We start from the raw sequence: 23,485 nt of genomic DNA, 5'->3' as shown, positions 1-23,485 counted from the left end.
AGAAGTGCTCATTTTGTTAAAATGTTTGCAAAACGTTCGCAACTCGTTTGCCGAAAGAAGCTTCAGACACCCCTAAAGTATATATATATATACTTGATCAGATTTAAATTCTAAATAAACTTAAAAATGTCCGTCTGTCAGTCCATCCATCTGTGAAATGTCTTTTGTAATTACTCTTCGACTGCAATACTATATAAAGTGATATTGGTTTTTTGATGATCACTTATAAACCACAGCAAATGCTTTTACAAAAATTTCATCGTATATTCTATGAGCGATGCTATACTTTTAAAAAAATGAAAAAAATCGGCCGCGCATACTCGATTTTATAGTGCGTCATAATTTCATTTTTTTTTTTTTCAATACCTTTACGATCAACAAAGGAAGCTTCAAAAACCCCCAATAAATTATATAAATTCTTAGCCAGTTTCCCATTCGGAATGAAACTCAGCTTATCGTTTCATTCCTCTGTCCATATGTCCGTCTGCGCAAATGTTTACTATCTGAGGTAAATTGCTCACTAAAGTGAAGATATCGTATACAAACTTGCAAGAGAATTTAAAAAAGATCTAAGCTTTTGAAAGGACTGGACTTGACCGTCGACACGTTTACACAACCAAAATGTTGCACACTTTTGATTTCCAAGTTGTTTTCTTGTTACTCATAAAATACAACAGATACATAGATTGTTAGTTAGTAGTTTAAGTTGTAAGAGATTCATATAAGAGGTCACAACTGAATATAACTTTCTTATTTGCTTTTAATTGATTTCAGCTTTTGATCAAGCATTTTACTCGCATCTTGTAAACGACTGCGAGTTTGTCAAGACGTAATTAGTTTTTTTCATGTAGAAACTTAACTTTAAAAAAATGTGCCAAAAATTTAAACACTTTCGTTGATTACTTGCTAGTAACCTAATTCAGGCGGTTATGGCGCTACACGAGGCAAACGTTTAATTAAGAAAAGATGCAAAGTGAATTGAAAGCTGGGCCACATCTATTCTAGATTTATTTTCGCACGAAAATGAAATTTTTTACAAACCAGGGAATTGAAATTTGATTTTGAGTCAATTTAATTTTGATCGTCTATTTGCTCGTCGTTTTATCTATTGTAGACAAGACTTCGAGGTCAAAGTTGCAAAAGTTAAAATAAAATCTTGACACACACACACACACACACACACCAAAAAATTCGAAATTAAAATGATACCCATCTATCGATCACAATGCATATTAGTAAATTTGTATACGATTGTAACTATTTGTAATTCGAGTTGAATCAAAAAAAAAAAATAAAAATAGCGGCCAATAGTAAGTCTGTTCTATAGGAACTACGTCTAAACTTCACTTCATATTTTTTATTTAGTTTAACTGTCTGTTTGTGACGCCTAGTTGACCAAAATTGAAAACATATCATCTAAAGCCACTAAAAACTGTTTGTCTTATGTATTTTGTATTTAATTAATAAACATTTATTGTTCAGCCGCTTCCGCTTATGCAAATTTCATTAGCCGTCATTATGACAATTAAAAAGAAAATAATGTTAACCGGGTCGATTGTATTATATTTAAATCTTTATCCTTAAAAATAAAAATAAGAAGGTATAAATAAAATTTAAAAAAAGTTAAAGAATAGATAAATAAAAAAAAGAGAGAACTAAACAAAAAAATCTCAAATATAATACGAGTCGAATAGAGGGTGGAAAAGGAGGACAGCACGCTTGAGGGGGGAACTTAATGACAGGAGTACATTTTAAAATTCACTTTTTTTCATGTTTCTATTTTCTCTTTTTCTTTTTTAGTTGAGTAAAAAAATAAAAATTAAAAACAATCAGACAGGCGTGGTATATTATTTTTGTGTGTGACTTTCACATTATTTTTTAATATGTAATGTGTTAGGTATTACAATTATACATACGCATACCTATATATACGCTTATTTTTATATACATATACATACATACATGCATACATACATACATACATACATATGTATTGACTTATATGCTTGTAAACATATGCTACCGTAACTAATATATATGTAATGGTATCGCACTTTTTTACATATAACATAATATTTTAAAGTCGAAGGTTAGGGTCTGAGTTTACCATCTATCTGCATATGTATATGTATGCATACGTAAAGTAATCAAAAATCATGGTATATAGAGAGAAGAGGAGATCTATTATTTTTATTTATATATATTTTAGTGTTTTATTTCTGTTTCTTCCATTTTATTTCTTTTTTTTTTTTTAATTTTCTATTATTTCACGCAGAATTCATTTTATGTATAATTTTATTTGGAAGCACATACATAAAAAGTGTGTAAAAATAAAGCCAAGTACAAAAGGAAAAAGATTATTAAAACATCATTAATTGTTAATCATTTAAATTTTCACGCATGTCACAAAACAAAATCAATAAAATGATCTCATTTAGTGTTCATACTAACGACGAGAAGGTTTATAGAGAACATAATGCAAAAATTTCGGAAAACTTAATATTAAAATATATATGTATATGAAATCCTTTTTTACCAAAATAAAAATTAAGCTTAGAAGGACATAGACGAAAAATTATAAACTTTTAAGTAATTCTAAACGGAATGATAGTTACTTTCGAACAAAACAAAAACCTTGATTGTTTTTCTACAAACAATTTTGGACGTGATAGCCGTGAAAAAACCGAAGAGAAATATAGAAATAAATCGAAATATCTGCTCACACATGTGGAGATTCTCGATACATGCATTTGTAGGTACTATAGAAATTTTCAGGTCGCATACAAAATTACCGGATATAAAAAAAAGAAATTTGGATACCTTTTAGATCAAACTTTCAATTCTAATCTATCATCGGCTTCGGATAAATATTTGTATCAAATGTCTAAATAAGTCTGATAAATATTTATACAACACTTTTGATGGATGGCAATAGTTTTTATTTCAAATCCAATCATGTACAAAGCGGAACTTCTAATAGAATATGACAGATAACTACCGCTGCTGACTCAGTAGACAATATCAGATGGATATAGTTTTGGTTAGTACAACGATTAGAATAAATAGTGCTAGTAGAAAAGAGAAAAATATGCTTTCTAAGAGGGAGAATAAGAAAAACTCCGTGACCATATTTCTAGTAATTGCCGCATGCAAAGTTATTCTAATATTCGAGAAACCGTAAAAGCGCCAATATATACTAAGTGATTCTATAATATAAACAACATATAGCAACGAGTCTCATATTTTCAAGACGTGGCAAATAATGCCGGCATTTTAGAAGATTTAACCTTCGAAACGTAATCATATCATCATTAATATAAGAAAGGAGAGTATTTATAGCATCTATGATATGTGTTTTTATCACCCCCTACCCCTTTCAAAACCAATTATCAATTAGCGTAAAGTAGACAACTGTACAATGCGTATTTACAATCATATATATATATACATATATATATATATATATATATATATATATATATATATATATATACGTGTATGTGTTTATGCATGTGTCCATGTATAAATATAAAGAAATTACAAAGCATGTTAAAAATTTTCAGTTCCTCATACTTCTATAAATATACTGTATATACGTAAGCCAAATTATGTAAGGCGCTCATCATGCTATAGATAGGCACGTACATGGATGCGTAGATGCATAAACTCGCAAAATATAGAAAAGAAGGTTAACTTTCTAAATTCATTTCCATTTTGTCGGTGTGTTTGCATTTTAGTATTTGTATGGGTTAAAACCAAATTGCAAATATGTTTATGTATTGGTACGAAGTGCACATATATGTTAGACATAACAAACATTAACCAAAGCCATAGCAGTTGCTCTAATGGGGATCCAACTTTATTTTTTTTTTTTTACATAAATTTATATATATCATCGCATTCATATGTATTCTAAGTATAATAAATGGAATGGCGTAAGTAAAAATTTGTCAGTTATATGTGTAATATTCGCTCATTCATTTATTTGTATGTGTGTTGAAAGTTTGCCTCTACATTGTAACGTTTCTTTTTTTTTTTTTTTTTGTTTCTAACAACGCCCACTAATAATAAATTTATTCATATACAAACAAAAAAACAAACACAAGCACATAGGCAAATTTCATTAAACCCACGTTTATGACATTTATCTAAGAGTGCTAAAAGCTTTTAATATCTTACAATTGTCAGCATTCATTGAAAATTTTTTAGAAGAATTTTTCGAAAAAAAAATTTTTTTTTTTAATTTTTAAAAAAATATAACGTATATTAGTAGCATATTTTGGGTATTTAAAAAATTTCTCATTAAATTCATCCATATATACGATACGAATTGAATTCATGTTGCTTAGGGCCCTACGTGAATGTAAGCTCCTCTTATGAATGTCATGTACATTCGGTTAGGAAATAAATTTTTAACTAATTTTCTACACAAAAAATTTAGCTTCACATAGACAGCATAGTATGCCGCTATTGTTGCTGTAATTGCTACTTTTGATTACGTTTTTTCATTTGTTTTTAATTTTAATTCCTTTTTTTATACTCTTCTCTATATTTATCTACATATATTTACATAGAAGTACACAAATATAATGCTGACAAACAGAGGGCACGTCCTTTTCAACTGTTATTTAATGTCATCTACGGCTGGTTATATAGTGAGGCATGTATGTGAAATAAAAGTATTCATCACATATATATACATTGTTATGTTTGTTTGTTTTATATAAAATTTAGTCAGGCTTTTATAAATAACAAAAGCGAAATTATACTCGGCTTCGACCGTATTATTTAATACCCATCATATTAGCTTATATTGAAAGCAATAAAGTCATCTTATCTCTATCGTGAAACTATCGTATTATATGAAACATATATATATGTCGTATATGAAATCATATTTTTTCCCATTTTCATAGTGCATAATGTACATGTATAGGTAATTTGCATATGTCGCCTTCTTGACTCTTCGATTTGATTCTAAGCAAACTCTTTAAACGATTAAGAAACACACTTGGTTCAATAAGAATTTTTTATTTCTACGCCCATTTTATGCCTATTGTTTCACGCGATACAAAGAAAGAATTGACTGCATTCTCACTTAGTATGAATACAATATGTATAAAAAGAACGAAGGAAGAAATTATATTCGACTTAATCGGAATCTATTCTTATCTACTATTTCCTCCCCTCCCTTATTTTTTAGTGTATGGTTTTTAAAGCGTAAAAAAACATTTGTCTTAAGTATATAATCTTTATTTTTTTTGAGAATTTTTAATTTGTGTAATAGCTGACATAAGCATCCTGTTCAGATGACGTTCCAACGATTAACAAGCACAAGCAAAAACAGTTATATAATCGTATTATACAAAGAAATCTGAGAATCGGGGGAGTTTCTAATTCATAACAACGGGATGGATTAGAACTTTAGGGCATTCATCACAGATCCTTTAAAACGCGTATCTTTTTGATTAACATCAGTCAGTTAATCAATGTCCATCTTCTGTCCCTCTTCCAGTGAAGCTGTCTCTACATAAAAATTTGGGATAGCAATCCACAATTCTCGATATGAGCTTTTAAGCTTCATTCAAAAGGAAAGCTGGAAATTGTGTTCCGCGCTCCCCTAACCTATATAAATTTCTTATTTGTTCTAAGCAACATTTTGAGATCGTAAACGTTATATCAAAGTAGAAAAGTATACTCTTTACTTTCCGATACAAAAAATATGGGACTAATCGTTAATATATTTTTTGTACACAGAAAAGACTTAAAAGCACGAGCGAACAGCTTGTAACTATCTTGAAAAGAAAGAAAAAATTCAATATAAAAATCGAAAACTATGCTTACAAATAATTATTGAACAACATAGCTAAACTAACTTACATTTCCACACCGATCGTGCGTGTCTTAGAAATACTATAAGTGAACTCGAATTGGCTATTCCAAATATCGGTCGGCTTTTGTTTATATCGTTATGACAACCATCAGTGCTAATTTCCTTTTTTTCGCCTTTAATAGATATAAATAATCATCAAAACTCTTGTAAAATATTCTACTATACTGTATACTATTATACTACAAAATATATATTGAGCATAAATTTACTGATAAATCGATTAATTAGAGACAAGCGAATCAAGTTGCCCAAACGTACATCAGTACAAATTTTTCTATATATTTATGATATTTGTACTAAGAATTTGCTTATAATTAAAATTATAAGGTAAAACAAAAGGGGAAAGTTATAGTTACAAGGCTTTTAAGCCTTGTATAAACTAAACTGTATTGTTAATTAATACATTACTGAATAAGTCTTCGGTCTGATGGCAACACTGTTGGCAGACCCATTGGACTTCTGAATAGTGAAAAGTTTACGTGTCAGAATTTCACTTCACATTTCTTGCAATTTGTTTACAAGTTACAATTATTTTAGCGACATTACTTTTGCAATTTTCAACACAATTCAAAAATCGTTTGTTGTCCTGTTTGTTGGTAAAACATTGCCTTCTGATGAGAAGAACACTCAGTATTGGCTTGAAAGTTGTGATGATGGCTCTTGTGTGTCGAAAGAATAAGTATGCGATTAGTTTGCTAATTTTATGCAAAGTCATATGGACACCAGTAGAATTCGAACAACAACGAATTAAGAACAACAAAAATTTCATAAAACCGGAAAATAGAAAAGTAAAGTTGCGTCAGATAGCTGACACCTTAAGAACACCAGAAGGTAGTATATTTACTATTTCGCAAGAATATTTGCCCATCAGAAAGTTGTGTTCGAAGTTGGTGCCGGTGTTTGCTCACTTTTGACAATAAAATGCTCAGAGCGCTATTTGCCATTTTTTCTCCATACAGTATGTGAGAAAGACCTCGCCACCACAGCCCAGAATCAGCTATCAGCCTAGCGGACATTAACCGGTAAAACCCAAAGCACAAGCAACAAAAGAACTAATATCACTTAAACAACTATAACTTGTAAACTAATGTTCAAAGCGTCATTAAATTTTGACATCGGTTGAAGGTCAGTAGTATCCAGAAATCGTATTGGTCTAACGATAATCTTACCATATATTTTTCAGACCACAAATTTATTGAATGACATATAATATTTAAAGATAGTAAGAGTTTATAAGTACATGTGATTTACAATTTGAAATTCTTTTTAATAGGCTTAAAAGTTTGTATCGCTTTAAAATTAATAATTGGTACGACGGAAGATTCGGTATTTTATCACAATTAATCAAATATTTCGTTAGCAACGTGGAAGGGGATTGGATGAAAGAGACACTTTAGCTAACTTGTCTGCAAAGTCTTCACTGAGAATATTAATATGGCCAGGATTTCACTTTAGAAGAGTATTAGAAGTTTTTAAAGATATTATTATTGTTATTACTATTATTATTATTATTATTATTATTATTTCAAATTAATGAAATAAATTCTTTAACTAAACGCAAACAAAGTTGAGCACTAGCAGCTTTAATTGGTTAATGATGGTCCAGTTCAGAACCGCGGAATTCCAGATATTTTTTCACACGAATACGCTATAATTCACAAAAACAGTTTCGAGTTTCGTTTTACAAGCTATGTTCACAGCTGGCAGTATACCTCTAGCTTTAGTTATGAGAGTTGCAGCACTTTTATGAATTATGTGATGGAACAGAACATGCCCTGCAGAATATACCTTAGCATAAGTAGACACCAGAACGTCGAGGAGGACTATCATTATCCACTATTTAGAGTTTTTCTTCATTTTTGGCTTCTTCCAAGATAACAAATTTGTAAAAGTTATAAAATGTTTCTCGAAAAGGAAAGGTTCCAATTTCTTTACTCACCAGGATGGAATTTTCGTACAAGTCTCTGTACTAAATGCCAAAATAAGCGATATTTTCTTATTTGAGAACGTTAAAATGCGCGAAGCAACGATTTTGCTGTGGCCAGATTCCGTGAACATCCCCAATATGAAACATGTACTAGGGTTACTTTCCAAGTGAAACTCGTTAACTTTCTAGATCTTAAAAACAAATTTTTTACGTTGAAGAGTAGTCTTCATATGTAGATTACGTAGAGTTTTCCAGAATTTGCTAATTTTTCTTCTTTGGACGCCCTACGAAAAATAGTGAAATTGTAAATCTCTGTAATGCTAGGCGTGACTTCCCATTTTTGTACAGATACCGTAGAATGATCTATAGAATAGAATAGATCTATAGTAGAATTTTTTATATTTATATCCAGAAAACCCATTTTTTTAACATTTAAAAATAAAAGTGATCTCACGATACTCAGTGCGTATCCTTTGACCGACATAGCCCATTTTCATGCATGCAAAAACTTTTAATCTTTTTGCCTAATTTCGAACGAACCGTAAACATTTTACAGACATACACACAGCCGAACGAACAGATTCAGAGTTTGCTGCCCATCAAAATTATTTACACATTGCAAGGTGTCTGAAATTTCCCTTTAGATATTGAAAACATTTTTACAAGATGATTCCTTCTTTCTTCCCGCGTTTCGCAAAAAGATCCCTTTTTCCAATAAAATAAAGTAATCAAGTCCGAACGATTGTCATAAAATAAAAAATGACATTTTTCTTCCTTGCATATAGTATCATTTATATTGCTCTATAATGGTCAATGTGTCAACATAAGGCAGTTCAAAGCGTTGAGGGAACGCTGGGGACATATTATTTTTTTCAGACACCTTATCACACCGTACAGCAATACGTCATGAAATTATTTATTTATTTTGTTTTTATTTTATAAATTAATATATGCTGCCAAAGTGATCAAACGCGTAACTTGATTTTTTTTATGAAGTGAAAGAAGTTCTCCCTATTATATATATATATATATATATATATATATATATATATATATATATCTATTCTCCCAAATCAATTTCATCGCCCTCGGTCGTCGTTCGAAATAATGCACCTACATAACAGTCAGAGAGTTGTTCTATTAGATGGGTTGCAATATTTCGTTCCATTTGGCTTTTTTCTCTTCAGTCGACCATAAACGGTGTCTCTGCAGACATTTTTTGACTTTGTTGAGCAGCCAGAAATTTCACGGCACTAGATTAGGTGAATATGGTGATTATGCAACGGCGTAGAGCAAGTTTTTGAGGAAATGCTCAAAAATTGTTTTCAAAAAATTTAAATATTAAAAAAAAAACAATTAAGATCTCACGAGCTTTGAGCCAAAAAGCATTTTTTAAATTCATTCAGGTTGACGCAAATGACATAGCTGCAGCATCACTAAAGCCTCTAATTAACAATCGGCAATTTTCGCTCACTAAATCTTTGATTATCTCGGTACGGTTTTCGTCATTAGATGTTGGTGGTGCTCCCGGATGCTATTCGTCTTGAATTCATTCTCGGTCTTCTTTGAAATCTTTGTACCACTTAGTCTCATCATTCAAGGCATTCTCTCACATCCTCAGTGTTTCCGGTGCTAAATATTCATTCCTTCCGGAAACAAAATTGAACACAAATTTTGTGCTCGGAAAAGCCAAATTACAATTGAATTTTTTGACCCGAAACTCTATATGTTAAAGACAGTACTACCAACCCATAAAAAAAACCCCTTACTCTGGAGACAGTCATTTCATGATTTCACAGTGTCTGCCAATTTTAAAGAGAAAATTCAACTTATTTTTTAAACACAATGTTATATAATTATGAAACTGAATGAATTATCATGGTAAAGATTACAATGTCTACTGACTAGATGCGTAAATAATAAAATATATTAATAAAGAGATCTGAGTTTATGATTTATGAACATATATTTAGATAATTTAAAATTTTAAATCGATTAACACAATAGCTAAAACAATAAAAAAATATTTCGAAAAACAAACTCAATAGGAATCGATGATAGATAAGGATATCATATATTTGGCTAATGATTAAAATGAAACCTTTAAGAGGATAGAAGAAAAGTTAAATATTGGGCAAATTAAAATTCACTCGCGTAAGTAAAAGTTCAGAGGAGAAGATTCGTAATGGAAAGTACAACTTCAGAGAAAAAATTTACGCTGTAGTTTATCATCTAGGTCAGCGACAACAAGACTGCTTCGAAAATGATGATTTGGTTTTAAGGAAATCAGCTAAATATAATCAATTAAAAATTTCTTAGACTTAATGCAAAATAATAAAGAATACTAAACGTTCATAAAGGACATATTAAAGTGATCTTTCAGGACGAAAATACTTCTTACATATTGCTATATTGGAACAAAGGAACGCATATAAGCCGTTTTCATTGCCTAGTGTAAAAAGAGAAGAATTAAAACAGTCGAAAAGCTTTCTTGCGTGCTGAGCGAGTATCACTACTTCAATCTGGCTCTCTTTCTCCCTCTCCCCCTCTTAATCTTATCTCTCTTTCCTTCTCTTATAATCTTTTCACTCGAGTTCCTGTTAAATTGCCTGAACTTAGGTGCCTCGTTCATCTTGTCTTTCTTTTCAACGATAGTGCGTAGAGTTAAAGTGTTCTTTATTCTTTTTGCACCGCGAGCGAGCGGTTCGATATAAAAAATTTGATAAATCTAACGCTTCTTTAGAAAGAACATGGAAAAATTAATAGCAAATTCTTTTCCATGGGCCATATTAATTCACAGTATATCTCTCTATTATGCACGACAATTATGAATTTTCCTTATTACCTTATGACAAATCCTTAAGACTGCAATTCGGGAAAGCAGACAGCTGCATATATTGATATACAGATATTTGTCTAAGAGGTAAGGTTTGCAGAGAGTAGCGTGTAACATTGCAAAGAGGGTGAAAGCTGTGTTGTATGCACTCGCTTTCTTTGATCGATGTAAATATTCTATTAGAAATTGTAAACATTTTTAAGTATGTTATCATAGTATAATTCCATGCAGCGTCCAAAAAAAAGCCAAAGGGCTTATTTGCGCTAACACTTCCCCATGCATCTTTTATTCAAAAACACATAGGATAGACAAATTAACGAGAGATCCAAAATTTGATAAAATTATTTCTTGTACTTTAACGAATTCTTTACTCAAAGCGATAATAACTTGGTATGAACTCGATACTAATAATTGTCCGAAAACGACCATCGTCTAGGCGTAAACAACCGAAATGAATCAAAAATTAAGTTATATGAAAAAGTGCCATCGCATCGATTTAGTGGCGCCAAGAAGGTATTGTGTCTGTTGGGGTGCTTCCAAGGAATGGCTAAATCAAACATTACTAATGAAAGTGGATGAGAAAATAAAAGAAAAATAAACAAAGAGCAGCAAAATTCTGCAAATCACAATTTGGACTTGGTTGAGAGGTCATGTCGCATTTGGAAAACTATTTTTTTTTTTTTGAGCATACAGCTTTCCGCTTGTACCCCTCGACCTTTGACGCGTGTCATGGTCTTTATGAAAATACACTTTGCTATGCTATTTAGGAGCGTTCCTTGCAATTTCGTCTTTCAATCAACCCAAAAGTGCTAGATAATTGGTCGCAGTTCTTTTTTTAAGATAGCCGATAGCGTTTTGATATCTTCAGAAAATATTAGCTATTTACGGCAAATTCATTTTTCGATTATCGACAGTAAATTTCAGGGGCCTCTTGATATTTTTTAGTATTTTTTTTTTACTTTTTGGGCGTTTTATATTTGGGCGCCCACTGCGTTCAGGACCATCAGCGTCCGTGCGACTACGGTTTAAATCAGCAAAGCGGTGACAAATTTTTTTCATACCAATTTCCAGGTCAACGCTGAGTTTGTACGGTTCTTTCTCCTCATCCAAGAAATGACTTTTAATCAAAATTTGATTTTACATTTGATTTTAATGTTTTACAAGCAAGTATTTCCCAAGGCCATCCGAAAAGAATGTAAAATACTGGTCGTGATCAGTAAATTGGCGTCCCAAAATCTATCAAAATATTTTGCAGTTTTTAGATATTGAAATAAGGTGCTGGGTACCGACAACTCTATCCTAAACCTTTCTTTTTGCATGAAATGAAGAAGGAAGATGCAAATAAAAACGATTTAGTTCCGCTTGAAAATGTCGTTAATTAAGCGTTATATACATTGCTTGATACTTGTTTCCAAATTTTAAAAACGGACGAACGCTTAGCATTTAGACGAAAAAAACGAGTTCGCTTTGGAGGGAAATCTTGCTTTAGCTGATCACACGCAGGAATCCTTCACAATTTGCTACGTGTATTACACCCATCGGTGGAGATTGAGAAGTATAGTCGTTTTATCAAAACATTTGCAACGCCCAGAAGATAGCTTCAAAGATCCCACCAATTATATATATTGTTGATCAGTATCAAATTCTAAATCCACTTAAGCGTGTCCGTCTGTCTGTCTGTGTGTCTTTCTATTGTAAACACTTTCAATTTTGGCAGACACATTGGAGGTTGCAAGCAGTATTGGTATTGAAAATGAGCTTAATATGGCGAGGGACACGCCTACATTCCTACATAAACTGCAAAACGTCTCTGTTTTTCAAAAAGAAAAAAAAAAATGGTTTTTTGTTCATTATTCATAAACTACACCAGAACATAGATTCTATAGGCGATGCGGTAGTAGCTCTTCAAAAATGGAAAAAATTGACCACGACTACTCAATTTTATAGTACGTTATAATTTAATTTTATTTTATAAAACACAAAAGCAAGCTTCAAAAATTCCATCAAGTATACCAATTTTTGGCCAGCCTCAAATTCGGAATGCAGCTAAACAAGTCCATGTGTTCGCCTGTCTGTCTGCTAGTCCGCCCATTTGCCCGTCTGCGAAACTGTATAACATCTGTGGTAGACGCTCTCCCGTTCAGAAAAAACAGTTAAAAAGACGCGCCCACACGTGTACACAACAAAACCTAAGAACACTTTTGCTCTCCGTGTCTTTTGCGTCTTTCTCATTAACTACAACAGATACACAATAATATCCACAAGATTATTCAACAAAAATAGAAAAAGCAACCACGCCCACACAATATTATAGAGTATACAAATTTTTTTAATCTTCCATAATATAATGGTAAGGGCTATAAAAGATCCGGTTGCAACCGAATATAATTTTCTTACATGTTTTAGATGTATTGTTTTTGTTACTTCCGGAAATTTTTAAGAAAAACTTTAAAATCACACTAAGTAAAGTTTATAAATCTTTCTATATGTCTGTCTATACATTTGAATACATGGACATACGTTTGCGAAGGGGTTCTCATTAATCTGTCAGCGACAATTTTGGCAATTACGCCTGCCTGTCCATATTGTCACATTATCTAACGTTCATAAACCTAATACTAACAGAAGTTAAGAAACAAAATATACATCATGCAGACATAACAATCATTGTGTAGTAATAAACGTTTATGGTGACGATGATTATGTTGATAGCATATCCCCTATTGCTAATACCTTTCCCTCCCTTTAGACGGACAAATGACCTTCGTGACGTGATGATAAAATTGAAGTTAAAAAAAAAGAAAGTTAAGTAAAAGAGGAAATAAGACCCATTATGCCGCTGACTGTATGTTTGCTTAAGAACTAGACGTATTGAGAGCGAATATTATTATTATTATTGTTGTTCTTATATACCGATACACCGGTATTTGTGCTTTTACCGTTAAGTTTTTCATTTGATGCCCCTTTACTTTTCTACCGCAAGATTTTCTGTGTTCTTGCTTTTGCTTTTTTCTTTTCAAGGTTTACTTTTATTTATTCTTTTTTTTATTTATTTATTTATTTTTTTTTTTTTTTTCTTACTTTTGTTATTATATTTTCTTTATATATTTGTATTTCTCTCACCAAACACCTCTGTAATTGTATCTAAGTTTACTGGATATTTCGTACATCGACAGAGTCGCTGGCATTTACTGTCTGGTCTCTTTCAACAGGATAAGAGCAAGCACGCACAATATGCATTTAAGTTCAGTTGTGTGTTTGCCGGTAACGGAGTCTACATAAAATAACAAAAGAAAAAGTAGAGAAAGCAAGAAATTGTGCCATATAGAAATCAAAGTGTACAAAAAAGAAAGAACAACGTGGCGTCGTGGACACGTTGCAAATAAAAAACCGAATTTTTTCTTTCTTCACAGCATTGTGAACTGAAACTAACTTATTTTGCGAGACAATAAATTAATGCCAAAATGAAACGGAACTCATCTCTCGCGACATATTCAGGAAGGGTGCAAACAAATATCACTTTTATTAAACCGTTCGACGTGATCTATTTAAGGTTAAAGGACAATTAATCAACATTAGCAGAATATAGAAATATATCGGTCTAGCTTTTTTGATTAAAAAATGAAGTGAAATATTTTAACAATTAATTTTAATCTTTTCTGCCCCATTTTAATTTCTAAAATAACATCTCCTCTGAAATTTTTTTTACTAATACCACTCGTTTCTAAAGACTTAATTCAAATTTTGGTAGTAGAAGTAAAGTTATCTTCACCTATTTAGATAAAATTAAGCAAAGCAACTTGAAGGACGTCCTCTTATAATTAAAACTCGTTTAGATTATCCCTTTCATTCTAGATTAGACACTTTTTTTTGTATATGTTTAAAAATATAGTTATAGACCTTATTTTCGAGAAGTTTAGACACATAAGTCTGCTATAGGCTGGCGATGGCCCTTATTAACTTTCCCAATCATTTCATTTATCTAATCCATATCTTTCATATTCATTTGGCTGTCAGGTTTTTTAGTTGACTATTTATAGCGCTGCCTTACTTCTGCTTACAATAAAATAGCAAAGTATGTAATATGCAAGGCTGAAAATCTTTTTCTGTTTTTCTGTGTGTCAGTGTTTTGATCTCCCCGTCTCTTTACCTATCCGACGCTAAGAACAATATTTTGTTTTTCTTTTCTTCGCAGCATTTTCGTAAATATCATTATGAGGTTTTTGGCTAAGCGCACACTGTTGCTATTTTTCTTATTGTGCTTTTTTTCCAACATTTTCTCTATTCTTTACTTACTTTTTCCACGATAGACAACAGTTCTGTTATGTTTGCAGTTATGCACATAGTTATAAGTTCTTAGTGACTTTGGTTTTTCTCTAAGTTGGCATTTCGCGCAATACAAGCTCCGCTAACGGTTAGGCAGTCAGTCAGGAAGGCAAGCAGTTACTCAGCCAGCCACCCTAATATTATAACAACGTCCATTCTTAAGTGTGATAATGGAGCTTATTGCAAATATTATTTGTGGTAGCTGACTCCTTACTCTGTCGCGCTGCAACGTCGACCATAGCTTTTATTATTGCTGTTGCTACTTTCACTGTCTGAAGGACACAATAAGAAGCACTTCTCTTAGGAAATCACCAAACATCTTACAATCAGTTACCGTTTGGTCTTTGCCGGTTACCGTTCGTCCAGTGAAATAATCACAATATAGAAAAGAAAAAAGCTCGTTATAACTTTTATTTATGTGTGGTTTTCGATGTAATGCCGATCTGATTAGTTGCGGGTAAAACATCTTCTAATAGTTGAAGTACGTAGATACTTGGAGGTGTCCTTAATCGAGGAGAATAATCTTCTTTTTTCTTTATATATATATATATATATATATATATATTTTTTTTTTTTTTTTTTTTTTCTTTTATTATTAATATTGAATTATATTTTTAACGTATGTCATAATTTTTTGTTTATTATGAAATATTGGCGAATGTGTGCGGGAATATTTAATAGTGTGCGTTTATGAACGAGAAAGAGAGTATTCGGGTCTCTCTCATTTTAGTCAACAAATACAAATAAATAGTAAAGGAAGAAAAAAAAACATATAAAACAAAAATAAAATTAAAAAACGCGCAGCAAAAAACGGGAGAATTATTATCCTTTTTTTCGGTTGGTTATTTTTATTTTCAATGCGATTCGCTTTTCGCCGCACAAAACTCGCCCCCTTCAATTCATTTAGCTCGGCTACAACTATACGTGGAATTATAGAGTGGGTTAGTTGCCCCTTTTCGCACAGTGTTGTATTTACATAGTGTGAGCGTGAAGGCGAGGTTTTCGCCTGGTTTCGGCTCTTAGGAAATCTGTTCGTATTCATAATAGGGTTGTTACAATGTGTACTTTTCTCTCCACGTGTGTCTGTGTATGTGTGTGTGTGTGTGTATGTGAAATTTATACACGCGAGTATGATTTTTTTTTTCATCCATGGTATAATTTTTTATTTTACTTTTTTCACAATTTTTTAATCTCGCATCCTTTTCTCCCAATATTTTAAAATGTAAGAGTGAGCGCGGTGTAAAAGAAATGTAACAGAGAGCTAGATATAAATGAGAGAAGCTGCTCTAGTGGATGATAGGCGAGTGGGTGGCTAAAAGTGTATTCGGTCGGTTGGTAGTTTTGGTTGCGTGATATATAAATGAATTTTTTAATGGTTATGGGCGCATTTAGCAGCTGCTGCGTTGGCAGCGCCAACAATCATGTAATAATGAGGGGAGTGGAAAAAAGGAGAAAATATATTATAAAATATAAACTGAAAAACAATTTAAGGCTTATAATGTTTAGAGTAAAACACTTTCAGTTACCGTTGTAGTAAGTTGCGATAAGTACGCGGCATTACATTTTTCGAACATTCAGCAAATCATGTTTGCAGCTAACATCGTCAAAGGACATAGTCTGCCTTCGCCAATTATTCCGCACTAAATTAATCCTAAACTAATAAAACTCATAACGATTCCTTTGCGGACATGTAAGTTAAAATCATTTAGAATTTAGTTAATACAATAAAAAAAATGAAAATAAAAATAAAAATACGTAACGCACAACAACTTAACTTTTACGAGATTTAATTGTGGGCTTTATTTCTACTTTTCTATTATACGTTGTACTGAATAACGCGCGTGATTTTAAAGCAGTATTATGAGATGGCTGCTGCTGCTACTGCTGCTGCTGCTTAGTTACATTTTAGCCCAGCAAGTGTTCAATATTTGTTTGTAAATTTTTTGTACGCGTTGCTTTGCTAACAAAGTGCTACCGTTTCGTTGCTATTATTGTTATTGTTGTTGGTATTGTTGTTTAGTCAAGATATACAAGTCAAACTCAGTCAGTTAGTCCTTAGTCCTATGTCCTGCCGTTCGGTTCACTTAAATGTTGTTCAGTTTTTTTATATTACAAGCAACATTAGTTGCTGTTTGTTGCTGATTAAGTTCGCGCGTGTCTATACGGACAAAATAAGAAAATATCAACATTTTTTCTCTCTGTATTTGTTGTGCTTTTAAGAAAACATCATAAGATTTCTATCATAAATCAAAAAAAAAAAAAAAAAGACAGACAATAATATATCGCTAATAACTACAATAAAATTTGTAAAAAATATTTAAGTAATTTTCTTCAAAACATGTGCAATATTTAATTAATTATAAAATGAGAAATGATCATAAACTTAAAATTTGATTTTAAAAATATGGAATAACTACGCGGGATAAATGAATTGAATTTTCTTCTTTTTTTTAAGTTTCATTTCAAACAAAAATTAACTCTAAGGTAAGCCAAAAGTAAAAGACCCAAAATGAAACTCAATTTAGGGAAAGCATGTATAACGTAAAACAATATATATATATATATATATATATATATATATATATATATATTTAAGTCCAAAAGGCAAAACAGCAGAACTCAAGTTATATCAAATTTTTTATCTTTTTTACATATGAGTCCTGCGTGAACAAATTTACAAGAAAAGTTATCTTAGCGCTTAAAAATTGCGATAAAAAGAGGCTAGAGACATCTCACTTCCATCAGTCTCTTAGTGCTTATCTATTAAACATTTCTTAATTACTTTTACAAAATTATGCAGGTTAAATACTATGTAATTTTAACAAAATATATGTTATTAATCAAAAAATTTTCGTTAAAAATTTTTAATCTAAAAAAATTTACGATTTAAGAATTCTTTGACTTCTTATCTAAATGCCATGGTCATTGTAGCTGACATTATGTTCCCTGGCACCGTGAGAGAGACTAAGAGACTTCACTTATTTCATATAAGTCACACATATATAGTCCAACATACGTATCTAGAGTTACGCTGTTATGCCTTTCCAATCTCAGAAATGCCAATCGAACACCGAAGATGGATATCATGTATATTATAAACCAATAATATTCGTTCAGTGGTCTACGAAATATTTGATTTTAATTTGTTTTTTTTTTTTTTTCAAATTAATCTAAAGTTTTAAGTGCATCAACATAAATTTTAGATCTGCTTAAGTAGCTGGGATTTATTTAGGAAAGACGACAACAAGTTCTTGAAAACATATTGAGCAAGATTCTAAAGGCAATTAAGTCGTCCGCACATCTGCGCTTTTAGGTAATGCTTCCTCGAGCATTACGGTTCAAAACATTATTAACTTTGATCTGTTGAGTTTAGAAAATTCTGTAAGAGTATCTTCTACAATATAACAAAAATCGTGAGCATTTGTTTTCTTGAGATTTTATAGAAAAATAAATAGTGCAAAAAGCCCCGAGAAGCGATTTGTGTTAGTAAATTAATGCTTCCGATTAAAACTATACGCATAAAATGCATAGTTTTCACACCGGGAATGTTAAATTATCAAGAGCTCTATTCAACCTATTTATATATATATTAACATAAGGACATTGAATCGCATCATCTTCGGCTTCTTACCAAAGCAAGGTACTCTTTACCTTAAAAATCCCGCAGTCACCATCTTCGTCGTAAGATTTGGTTTCTAATTTTTACTCGCCAATTAATTGGAGGACGGAGTTTTAAAATTAAATGATTGGTTTGATCTAATCTCCACTTTTTGAGCAATCATCTCAGAAAGAGTTATTATCTATTTATTCTTTCAAATCGAAGCTTTAATTTGTCGGATAATATCTTTTACTGCTTGAATAATGCGCATTTATATACACATTATGAAATAAAGGAAATCCCAATCTGTTCCGAACAGGTATGCGTAGTGTATTTAAAAAATTTTAATTATCCTAAGATTCCTTTAAAAACCCCAAAGTTATGATTAATATATTAATATATGAAAAAATGTTATTGTTTTAAGCGAAATAAAAGAAGAAAAGTTTATTGTCTATTGTCATTGAAATTAGTAGGTAGTCCATCTGACAGGGCTTGTTTTAATCATCTTTGCTCTTTTTTATCCCTGTACCATTTCGAAATGCATTTTCATTAGAAACTCAAGAATTCATTCTATAAAAAGTGAAAGAGTCGCTGCAATTGAGATAAATAATTAGTTTTACATGACAACAAATCCACCATAGATTATATATAATCGTTCTACAAAATTAACTATACGACAGATAGGGTTGCATTTTGAAAGAAATGGTCTGAATGCAGAACATACTCCACGCCTACATATTTACTCAGACTTTAGTTCACATATAATTTTGAACAATGATTCTCACTCTTTTATATGGCAAATTCGCCAATGTCCGTATAAAACCCAAATACTTTTCACTGAATATCACCTTCAGTAATGAGGCTCACGTTTAGGTTATCCGAAAAGAAAAGTAAATGCACGTACTCAATTGAAAATTTTAAAATTAATTTTCAAATCGAACTTGAGTCTTTAAGTCTATTTTCATTGAGAAATTCGAAAGTTGCTAATTTCGAAAGAAACCTTATAAGCGCAGCCGATTTGAATACTAAACAGAACCCATCGAAAATAAAATTTGCTTTTCTTAATTTTTACCTTATAAAAAGGGTTCAATATTAGCTCTATATACGTATTTATATATATGTATATACATGCGTCGATATATGACACCTTGGATCCTCAAATAAGTATTTTTCTCTTTGTTAACATTAAGAGATATCAATATGACTTTTCTTCCTATTTTAGATATTGATTGGTAACATTTTTATTTAAAAATGATTTCATGTTAATAAATGATCGCCTCTGGATTTCTGTGAAAGTTCACTACTGGAACAACAATTGTCATGTCCAAAAACGAGATTTTCAGGCCACAAACTTCGCCCGAAAGTTATTTAACTAAATGTAGATTTCATCCCATACGCGCAAAGCAGAAACGTAGGTTCATTATTTTCGTAATTAGTTTGAACAATTTCAATGCGCTATACAAATGTATAAATGTATTGTATTCTACGAATTATGGCAAGGTCCCCAACAATATAGTGTGAAAGAAATAACTCCAAATTTTAATCAGAAATGCGTTTTGTTTACTTAGGAAACCACAAAATGGATGATGACCCAATATTTGTATTAATTCAATAAAACCGCGCCAAAAGATCGCGCACGCTACATATCATATATCTTCTTATCAAGTGCCCTTTTATAATTATTTAAGATAGCAAAACACTTAAAAACAAATTCATCTCGAAATAGATTGCAACCTTAATTCCTATCCTATCCTTAATTTCTATCATCTGCATGTAAGTGATATCAAATATTTAAATATCAAAGCTATAAACGGCCCGCATCGAAGAATGCAAGTACGCTAGTTTTGTTATTCCGATCGTAATATATCGACATATTCATTACAAACTATATAAATTTAAGTATTTTTAATTAGGATTCCGGAGGGAATTAATCATCTATCCGCGCATCCATCCGTTCGTCCATGCATTGCCGGTTAGTGTTATTTTATTATGTACGTAAAATGAAATATCCAAGATATGTGGATTGCCATAAATGTTCTTAACTGATAATCATAGATCAAGGTCGAAGAAGAGCCCAATCTGACCAGAAATATGCTTAAAACTAACAAAAGAGCTATTAGATAAATAAGTACTGTCATCAATATTTTACAAGCTACTTACTACGATTAATTAACTGGGTCATAAGTAACTACGTAGGTAATTACACTTACGACGTTTATTAAGATATTAGGAAGTTACGATTGCACCTCGGAAATAACTGCGATTTGTTTATTATATATTATAACATATTTATTACCATATATGTTTGTAAAACATCAGAGGCTGCATTAAATATGCGCATTTTTGACCAACGCAATTAGAAGAGTTTAGATTTATTGACTATTAATTGCCTAGCTGGTGTCACGGCTGAAATATAAAATTTTTGCATGAATGTATTAGATACTTACTCTCACTCAACGATCACCTATAAATTTGATCAATTTCTTTTCCTTTTTTACTCATAACTTTACGATTTCATTGAAGATGTTTAATCTCATTCCTCTTTATTAAAATACTTATATCCAATTCGTACGTCTTTGTCAAAAATCACATAAACACACATCTCAAAAATTCACTCACAACTACCAAAGAACCTTTTATGCAGACAGAGCATGGAAATATGGTTTTTAATTTTTGCAATTAGTTACGAAATGGTATCTATATGATATTAAAGATATGCCGATGAAATAATGAATCTTCGTTCTATTTAGTGATATATATATATATATATATATATATATATATATATACGTCTTGTTTGGCATTTGTCTTCTTTCGTGTTTCCTTTTGACTGATGGTATTGCAAAGTTACAAAAACAGCGTAAACGGATCTAGCCGATATATAAAGGTATATATGATAGATAAGCAGTCAAACAAGTAAACAGCTGAAAATCAAGCCAAACAATGTATTTCTGTACACTGTTCATTCATATATTTTTATATATGTTATATATTATATAAAAATCTAATAAACGATACGTTCTAAACACAAGAAACACATATATCAACTTTAGCACTTTGCACTTTAATGTCGCCTCTATATGTCGATATTATATTTCTTATACCAACTATTATGTCGATCTAGAATCCACATTATATTATTTGGGCTTATTTACTAAAGAATTAGGAGCTTTCCCTTAAGATTTTAGTGATCATATAAAAAAAGAAAGAAGTTAGGTGTATACAAAGTTAATTTCAGCAACTCACTTTAATTGAAAATGCTTAAATAATTAAAGAGCTTTTCACTAAAGCGTATTACATGATTATTTAGCGCCAAGTGCTACGAACGTTGGAGTTTAGTTTTCCTTCAAAGTTCTTTATCAAATTTTCAATGCCCTAAGGGGGTTAATTTTTGCGCACCTGCTGTAATGGTTAAATCTGAAAAGCATACGGCGATGCCGCGCGACCGGAAAATGATTATACAAACGTACACAGTAATACCGAAAACCTCTTTGATTTCATTAGATAAAATCGTCTCAATACAATTTATATAAGAATCACAGCGTTCTTTTTAGTTGTGACCATTAATAGCATATTGATGAATTGAGGAAATACTTTTATCGATAAATTCAACTTATGTGTGAAAGTGTTTTAAAATTGTTACAAAATAAGAACATAGTCGAATCAAAAACCTTTTGTAAGTTCAGATTTCTCTTCGTTGTGAATTCAACTAAGGCTGTTGCACTGTTTTCAAATTTTCTGAAATTTTTTTTGAAAGCCGCTTAGCAAATCTCTGTATCCTATAATGTCTTGTTATTTTTAATTAGTATACTATCATTGTGTCAAGTGCCAAAATAGTTGCTTTATCAAAATTTCAAATTTATTTTCAAGCATTTCGATTGCATTACCCTACTACTCTGCTGATCTTGATCTTGATTTCAAATATTTGATATTAACATCTAAGAGTCAACTAAGAGTAAGAAAAGAAAATAAAAAACTTACATTTGATTTCCGTTTGGCAAACACACAGTATGCCTCCCAATAATAATGGATAAAGTTGCATATATATGAAAAACAAAATTCAAAAATATAAACAAGATGTTAAAATATTTTTGACATCTTAACGCAATGTTTCTTTTTTTGTTTTGTTTTTTATAATTTTTATTTATTTATTTTTAATTACACACGCAATAAAAACCAAATGAATACACACAAAACTGTATACATATATATGAGCACATAGTAAATGAATATGAATGACGCACAGATGGACAATATGGGTAAGCGAACAAAGATACATACTAACATATGTATATATACGCATATATATATATATATATATATATATATATATATATATATAAATATAAATATATATATATAAAGGTATGTATATATATTTACAGGCATGTACTAGAAAGCCTTGAGTGTAAATAATATTGTCATTGACTGATACGACGAATGAACCGTAGCGGCAACGAGAATAACAGCACAACAGCAAAATCAAGCATAAAGCTCTTTTTTTCTTTGTTTAGTTATTTATTATTATTATTATTATTATTATTATTATTATTATTATTATTATTCTTTTTTTTATTTTATTGTGCGTTAAATGCATTTAGATCCTATTATTTGTTATTTGCTTACATTTACAATTGCAAAAGTGCACACACATACACTCACTCACGCAACCAGTAGGGCAAATATCATCTTTAGTTATACGCCAACAACAACGATAGTAAATTTTGAATTGTTATATTTTTATTTTATTTTTTTTTTTTTCCTTTTTGTGTTATATATATTACACAAAAATTGTGTTGGTTGTTAAATGCATCGTCTTTTTTTATTTTTGTTAAATAAATATAAATTTTTAAGAAGATATGAATGCGTTTACATGTGTGGACACAAATTTTTTGTGTTGTGCCT

General features: G+C 31.0%; 1 long non-coding RNA gene across 1 annotated transcript; it reads left to right on the top strand.

The window, feature by feature from the left end:
• Nucleotides 1–1,815: 1,815 nt before the first annotated feature.
• Nucleotides 1,816–22,279, top strand: LOC119637530. Its single transcript, XR_005247272.1, has 3 exons — nt 1,816–2,221; nt 9,333–9,334; nt 22,267–22,279. It is a non-coding gene; the product is annotated as an uncharacterized LOC119637530 (long non-coding RNA).
• Nucleotides 22,280–23,485: the final 1,206 nt, after the last annotated feature.

This window comes from Glossina fuscipes, unplaced genomic scaffold (genome assembly GCF_014805625.2).
Source record: "Glossina fuscipes isolate IAEA_lab_2018 unplaced genomic scaffold, Yale_Gfus_2 60, whole genome shotgun sequence".
Lineage (NCBI taxonomy): Eukaryota > Metazoa > Arthropoda > Insecta > Diptera > Glossinidae > Glossina > Glossina fuscipes.
This window is presented reverse-complemented; position numbering and strand designations above follow the sequence as displayed.